The following is an 8,490-nucleotide window of genomic DNA, read 5'->3' on the forward strand; positions in this document are numbered from 1 at the left end:
CATCACACGTGCCGCTCATAATTGATATGGCATACACCAGCTTGGCCGTTCTCATGCTGGGGGCTGGATCAAGTCGAACCACTCAAAAAGCAAAAGGAGGCTTCGAAACATATTTGTGGCAATCGACAAATTTATAAAGTGATTGATACAAACCCTTAGTCAAAGATAGTGTAGAAAAAGCAATAGAATTCATCAAGACTCATGCACAGGTTTGGCATGCCCAACAAAATAATCACAGATCTTGGTTCACCATTTACAGCAAGAGAATTTCATTCTAGGCAAAAGATTGTGGATAGAAACAGCACTTTGCTCAGTAGCAACCCACAGCCAATGGACAAGTCGAAAGAGCAAACGGACTCATATTACAGGCTTAACACCAAATTATATGAAGATTTGAAAGATTATGGTGGAAAATGGATCGATGAACTACCAAAAGTAGTATGGGGTTTAAGAACCCAGATCAGCAGAGCCACCGGCTACTCACCTTTCTTTCTGGTCTACGGATCAGAAGCGTACTACCAGCCAACTTGATATGGCTATCCCAAGATAGAACAATACGAAGAAGGCGAGCGAAGAAACAAGGCGGTTAGAAATTGATTCAATAGAAGAAATAAAGACATGTAATAATCCAAAATGCAAGATATCAGCAAGGACTACGAAGACATTATGACAAAAGTCTCAGCCCTGATCACTAAAGCCAGGGGACTCAGTTATATGACTAATCCAGGAAGAAGAATGACGACACAAAACTACTCAATCCATGGGAAGGACCCTTCATCGTCAAAAACGCAATAGGACCCAGCACATACGAGTTGATGACTCCAGATGAAATATCAGTGAGAATCTTGGCATATCAGCCAACTCAAAAGATTCTACAATTAGTACAACATATTGTACTCAAGCTTCAAGAGAATAAAGCAGAAATTCTTCAAGAAGAACGACTTCAGATATAAGCCCTGTCGAACTAACAAACCAACCCGTAATCAGGTTGGGGATAAAAGGGGCATCCCTGTTAACAGCCAACCTAGAACGGTTGTGCTACACGGGCAATTTGTCACTCAACCATATGGAGATGGTTTGACTGATGGCCAATGGCCAAATAGCTTCTTGGGTAAGGAGACCCAAGCTAGCATTTGTCACTCTACCATAAAAGAGATGGTACGACTGAGCCCTGTAGACAGCTCAACCCAAAACGGTTGTTGCTATACGGGCGTACTCGCATTACCCCAGAAGCTGGTACGATTGCTTACTTACCCTACAAATAGCCAACCCGAAAACGGTTGTGCTATACGGGTCCGATCGCTTACCCCAGAAGCTGGTACGATCGTTTACTATGCCCCAACAAGCGCGCTATCTACAAAAACACTCGGTCGCCTACCCAAGAGCAGTATGATCGACTACCTCGCCCAACAAGCAGGCATCTACAAATATACAACTCGGTCGCCTACCCCAAGAGCAGTACAATCGACAAACTTGCCCAACAAGCGGCACAATCAACAAAGACAACTCAGTCGCCTACCCCAAGAGCGGTATAATCGACTACTTCGCCCCAAGAGCGGCACAATCACTCCAACAACTCGGTCGCCTACCCCAAGAGCGAATGATTGACACTTCGCCCCAAGAATGGGACAATCAAGCAACTACTCGGCCGCCTACTCAAAGAGTAGTACGACCGACCATTTTGCCCTAAGAGCACCACAAGCAACAACTACAACTCGGGTACCTACCCCAAAAGCGAGAAAACAAGCTATGGCAAAGCACGAAAAGGCACACAGGAGACAGATAGGGCGAGACCTGTCCATATCATTAAAGACAAATCAGAAGAAAAAGAAAGACAGTGATGAAGCCTGCTCACATCTTAAAAATCAGAGACAAAGTATCTTAACAAGGACATCAAAAGAAAGTTGACTTTTCACATCTGTTCAAGAAGGCGGAGGAGGAGGAAGTACATTCAGTTGATCAAGAATTTGGTCTGATAGACCACTAAGCTCTACTTTGGCCTCCTCCCACTGTCTTGAAAAACTCAACCGTTACAGAAGCTTCAGTAATCCGCTCAAGAGGGGCATCAGGGGCAACAACCGACATACAAAACCACATTGTTGATGCATCGGTGAAAGCCACCCTTCACAAAATCATAAAAACCGGGAAGAAAGCACCGGTATTATGCCTCCAAGGCCCAGATCCCTGTCTTCTCGCCGACAGACTGAAGCAATGATTGGAGCGACTGCAGCATAAGAGCCCGGAATTGCTCATGGGCAGCCTTCAACTTCGCCTGTAGATCTTGGACAAATTTTATGGCCTAAAACAAGATCACAATAAGCTCCAGCTCTCATCAATTTCGCCTGAGCAAATAAATCTTGAGCCTCTTGCAGTTTTAAAATCAGCAAGGGTACTTATAGACTCAGCCTGATTCTATGAAGTACGGATGGGGTGTCAGTCATCGCCTCCCTATCCTTCAACCAGGCTTCTTTTTCACGAGCAAGAACTGAAAGGAAGCAAATCAACAACTCAGAAGAGAAAAAAAAATAAAGAGCAAAACCAAGGGAAAAAACAGTCGATCAACAAAAAAACAACTTACCAGCCAGTTTCTCCTTCAAGTCAGAATTCTCAGCCTGAGCGGAGTCACGCGCCTTCTCAGCCTCAAGCACCTTGGCATTGAGGGCGGCCTCCGTCAGAGCACGCTGCTCCTTCTCATAAGTCAGGACAACTTTAGCCTGAACCAGCTCATCTTCCTTTCTTTTCAAATTAGCCTCAGCAATGGTAGTAAATTGTGCCTCATGAGGACCGAACAAGACATCCTGATCTTGAAGTAAAGACTACAAAGCAAAAATATGTGAGACAGAAGCAGAAGAAACTAATATCAAAAGTCAAAAAAGAACTCGGATACCTTGAGCTCAGCGCCATAAGCACCAGAAAAGGTTTCCCAAGAAGAAAACAAACTTGGCCAACCGTTCAACTCGGCCAAGCTGAGCCATTTCCTCTCCTAAACAAGTTAGCAGAAGAGTATTCGGCCCAGATGTTAACGGTCGACCAGCATCAGCAACAGAAGTAGGGGAGGGTAGTTATCAGAACCTTCACCCACTACCTCATCAACTCGAGAAGCAGCCTCGAGGGAGTACAACAGAGATGACCCAGGTGGCAGACGAGCAGCAGCAAAAATGCCCGAGGGACTATCCACAACCCGGTGCTCCTCCTGAGAGGACACTAGGGCCCCAACATTTTGTTCCTCAACATGTGGCTCAAGAGGAGCAACACAAGGAGGAGAAGCTACAAAAGCAGAATTATAAGTCTACAAGGATATAGAATACATAAATTATACAAGAGACAGAAAGGCAAGGCAGAACAAGAGCTCACCAACAGCAGATTCTTGTAAAGCTTTTTGAGCCCCAAGGGCTAGAGAAGACAAGGCATCCTCAGAAGGCCTACAATGAAAAAGAACTCGGGTCTATCAAAAATAGAATAAGATATCAAAATCAGAACAACCAGGAGAAAAACTTACTTGATGACCTTCTTAAAATCACCAGCCACCTCCGAGAAAATGAAGTCGGGAAGTGGCACGGAAAACAAATCATCCTCAACCACCTCAAAGGAGGGGATTGGGATGGCCTCTGGGACAGAAGCAGAAGCAATTGTCACATTTGGGACACAAGGAGCCCGTGCATGACTACAGAAAAAAGAACTCAGTCAGAGCAAATCTTACAAAACACAAGGGCACTCGAGAAGTAAAAACTTACGAACGAAGATTAAGGGGGACTTCATCATCAGTCACCTCCTCATCAACAGCGACAGACTAACCATCTATCAGAAGACAAGAAGAACTCAGATGAATACACAAAAGCAGGTCAAATCAAGACAAAGTCAGGAAAACAACTCGGGAAAGGCTCAGCACAAGCTCACCTATGAGAATATTACCTGTTGGAGGGTGTTGACGAGCTGAACGTCGCCTCTTGGGCAAAGACTGCTTAGAAGCAACCTTAGTCCACCGCTTCCTAGATAATAGGATATATCGAGCAGTCCGAGAATCAGGAACATACTCAACATAGGAGTGTTGACCTTCAAATAAGCCAATAGACAACCTGGCAGAAGAAGAACCCGGCCCTGAAACAACGGTTTCAACCACGTTGCCAGCAGCAGCGACAACATCATCTTCATCTTCTTCAGCCTCCTCCTCGGCCACATCAGCAGCAGCAGCAGTAGGGACAACGAGCTTAAAAGCCCGGCCATAGTCCTGCATAAAAGAGACAAAATTAGTATAAGATCAAAAAGACCCGATACAAAAGAACTCGGGAAGGCATACGCATACCTTAGGAGGAGGATGAGCAGCATCATACTCGTCCACATGGGCGGGCATCACCGAGACACCACTAAGAATCCGCCCCAACCATTCAAGGATGATTTCTTCAGACAACTCGGCGTCTAGAATAAGCCGAGAAGGATCTGGGGAACCAGTGTACTCAAAACCAAAGTGCACCCTCTACATGAGAGGTTGCACCCGGCGACGTAGAAAACTGGCAACTATGCCATTGCCAATCAAACTAGCTTGCTTCAGTAGGCTAATTCGAGTAAGCAAAGGCTTAAGTGCCATGAGCTCAACCAAAGAAAGTTTATCCTTCCAAATAGGAAGAGAAGTCGGAGTGAGAGAGAGATCGAAAGAAAAAGAAGGGACCGGTTTCGGGACGTAGAACCACTTCTCGGCCCAATCTCTTACAGAATCAGAAAAGAGTAAGAGAAGGGAAAGTTTCTTTACGTCCCTGACGAGATTGAAGGAGACAACAGCCAAAGAAAGGAGGATTTTTAGAATCAGACAGCCGCATATGAAAGAAATAACGAAAAAGGAGAAGAGGAGGCGGGATTCCAATAAAAGTTTCGCAAAGATGTGCGAAGGCAGAAAGGAGAAGAACCCCGTTCGGGGTAAGATGATGAAGCTGAATCTGATAAGACCCAAGAAATTCTAACAAGAAATCGGACGGGGCAAAACAGAGCCCCGCTCGCACAAAAGGAATGAACAAAACAGATTGATCGGGAGAAGGGGACGGAATCACATGTTCACCAGACAGCAAGTAATTGGAAAGAAACTTCTCCTGAATGAGCCCATGCGCAACAAGCAGATCCAGCTCCGCCTCCTGCGTCGACGACTTCGGGAACTGCCTTTGCATCCATCTCATGGCCATGAACTCAGGATTGTCAATTTGCTTAAGAGTTTTCTCCTCGTCAACAAACTCACCCTTGCCCTTGTTCTTCTTCACCATTAATCGAAAGCAAGGGCCAGATGCAGTAGCAGCAGCAGCAAGAGATTTGAGGTGGCGGATGCAATGCTAGGGTTTTCTCAGCAATGAGGATTGAGGAATTTTTCACCGCAAAGGCAAGTGGAGCAACAGTAACAGGGCAGTCATTTTTATAAAGGGAAAAATACACGGCCCACGTGACCCAAGTGAAAACGGTCACCAAAAATTACCGTTCCGCAATCAATGACATGCACAATGGAAAAAGAAAGCAACGGTCCGTTCAGATCTCAACGTTTAGATGCCAAAAACCGTTCACAAGGAAGCAACGCAGAAAAAGGATACAATAAGTCGGCAACAATACTACATTATAGCCAAAGCATGCAGATACAGAGAACGCTCGGGGGCTGCAAGTACCCACCACAGAAAAGCACATTTTTAATTTTTTGACCCTCCAGCTTTTTTGTACCAAAAAAACAAGAGGCTCGGGGGCTACACTCAATGAGTGCAATTTTTTGCAAAATTGCACTCGCTGCACTCAAAGGAAAAGAACTCGGATGACATCAAGACAGAAAGACCCTCTAGCTTTTTGTGCCAAATAGCCAGAGGCTCGGGGGCTGCACTCACTGAGTGCACTTTTTTCAGCAAAAGCGCACATCAGTCAGAAGAAGAATCAAAGAAGACCATCTCAAGATTTCACTTCAAGAAGAACCTGGATCAAGTCTACAACAACTCAGCCCTTGAAACTCAATCATGAAATGCTCGGGGGCTTGTCGATGGGGAACCCTACGGGCCCCCCCATAGACCATACTATAGGGAAGTGGGCCTTGGTAACAAGGCCCACAGCCCAATCGCCAAGAAGAACACGGAGCAAAGTAACGTGTAAGACCAAAACTCCAATTCAGACTATACAAGGAAAGACGTCCAAAACATAGCTTAGGACTCTGACCTTGTATCCGAGTAGAACACAAACAACTCCTCTCAGCACTTGGACTATAAAGGGCTGGTGAGGATATCCCTTGTAAACAACTGAACACACCCAATACTCAAAGCAACACGACACAAACAGGCTAACGCCAAACTGGACGTAAGGTTATTACTCAACCAAGTCGAGGGCTCGAACCAGTATAAATCGTGAGTCTCTTTGCGTAACCGCCGAGTTCCACTATTCATCGAAGCTCGAACAACTGTCCCGGATACCCCCGTGATAGGCTATCGGTGGTAAAACATCGACACTCCCTTAATAAACCAACTATCATGGTTGTGGTTGTTTTTTTGGTCTGAAACATATTTTGATTTCCTCTAAAGCATATTATTGTGTAACCACATTCCTTTCACTAAAATGCACCATAGGTCCCTATAAATTTGTATAGTTTGTTCCCTGAACCTGAGAATTGCGCATTTAAGTTCCCAAAGCCTTTTCAAAGCAAGATTAAATCTGAATTAGTTTGAAATATTCGATGACTGATAACTTTTAGATGCTGACCTTTTGTAACTTAATAAGTGATTAAGGGAAAGCTACCAAAGGTTGGCCAGAAAAAAAGTATTTACAATTCTTGTTGAATCTCAAGATATGAACCTTTCAGCTTTGATCAAAATCTGAGCAAGCAAATGCTGTCTTTTGGTAATGCAGATGTTTGGGTAGCTGTAAAAAACAAGGTGCCCCTTGTTCGTTCCTCAACGCCACTGCTTCGATCGTTCAGGCCGGCGTACAGCTGTGGTGTGCTTTGGACCAAAAGCAGGGTGGCGAACAGAGCACTTTTGTTTGTCATGCATGTACAGTCACCAGTCCAGCATGTCTTCCGTGCACGAGTGCTTTTGTTCGAGGCCTACTGGAACAGTCATATATACACGTGTTGTGTTCGTGGTCTGTGACGAAACTTGACTAGATCGATTAATTTCCTTTCAGAAAAAGAGCATAGTAGCGTTAACCGATCGATCTATACCAACCAAGTTGCTGTGAACTGTGATCACCGTTCATAATTAAAATTGGCCTAGCTTGCTCCATGTTAGATTCCATTTCAACCATATATATTGTTGTGTGTTCTATTCCTTCTCTTTCCATAAAGAAGAAAAAAAAGAATTGAAATTCATTTTTGTTATGTTACAATAAGAATGTTCGTTCCCTAAAAAGCGTAGATATTTAGCTGACCTTTTCGAAAGAAATCCATATGTGAGTTGTGACAAGACACGCAGACGATGAGTCTTAATAAATCTGGTGTCCAGTCCACATACTCGGTTTCTTTTACCACTTTATTGAGTTTTTGGAAGGTTAAGCACATGAATCCCAAAGAACAAAAGAACATGATGATTAATTAGTCAAAGTAAAATTTCCATCATCCCTTCTACGTAAACCCTGGATCAAGAAAAGCATCTTCCTCTCCATGCCACCTTTATTCCTTCTACTTACATGCATGCAATTTTTCGATCGATCTCAAAGTTATTCATAGTGCTGATTACTAATTCATTGGCAACACGTACGTACGATGGATGATGCCAATCAAGATGCATGCGATGCGATCATCATCGATCGTCAGGTGCTCCTCTCGAGCATCTCGCACAGTCGCTTGAACGAGTCGAGCTTCTGCAGCTTGAGCTGGCGGTGGATGCGGCGGATGAAGACGTCGGCGACGTGGTCGATCTCGTCCTCGAGGCTGAACTCGGCGCCCTCGCCGGCCCTCCCGCTCCCTGGCGTCACGCATGACGTCGATGACCGACCCCGGCGCGTTCACCAGCTCGTCGTCCTCCTCCTCGGCGAACAGCGAGTGGGTCAGGTAGTCATCGCTGTCCTCCACCTCCTGCTCCTGCGGCTCCACCTCGTGGGAGCCGAGCTCCGAAGAGAAGCTGTAGCTGGCGGGGGGCTGGTAGAGCACGATGGCCTTCCTGCCGCCGCCGCCCCGCTCCTGGCCGCCGCCGTCCTTGTTGTTGCCGCCGTCTCCCGCTGCTTCCTGCTGCCCCATGATGGCGTGGATCTTGTGGTTGATGGCCGTCATGAGCAGCTTCTTGTTGCGGAGGATGCCGAAGATGAGGAGGCGCGTCTTGAGCGCGCTCGTCTTGACGCGCACCGCCGTGGACTTGGACTTGACCGCCGCCACGATGGCCGACACCATCTGCTTCAGCTTCAAGAACGTCGACGCCTTGCTCTTCATCTTGTTTGTTGGCTTGCTTGCAGCTGCAGCTGGAGCCTAGAGGAAGAGATTCTTGTGGATGGTGTATGTGACGGTAGTAATCACAGTAGTAGCTAGCTAGCTAGGAGTGTGTTGTTCGA

General features: G+C 45.9%; 1 pseudogene; it reads right to left on the bottom strand.

The window, feature by feature from the left end:
* Nucleotides 1–7,462: 7,462 nt before the first annotated feature.
* On the bottom strand, nucleotides 7,463–8,490 carry LOC136498463 (uncharacterized; annotated as a pseudogene).

This window comes from Miscanthus floridulus, chromosome 12 (assembly GCF_019320115.1).
Source record: "Miscanthus floridulus cultivar M001 chromosome 12, ASM1932011v1, whole genome shotgun sequence".
Classification (NCBI taxonomy): Eukaryota; Viridiplantae; Streptophyta; class Magnoliopsida; order Poales; family Poaceae; genus Miscanthus; species Miscanthus floridulus.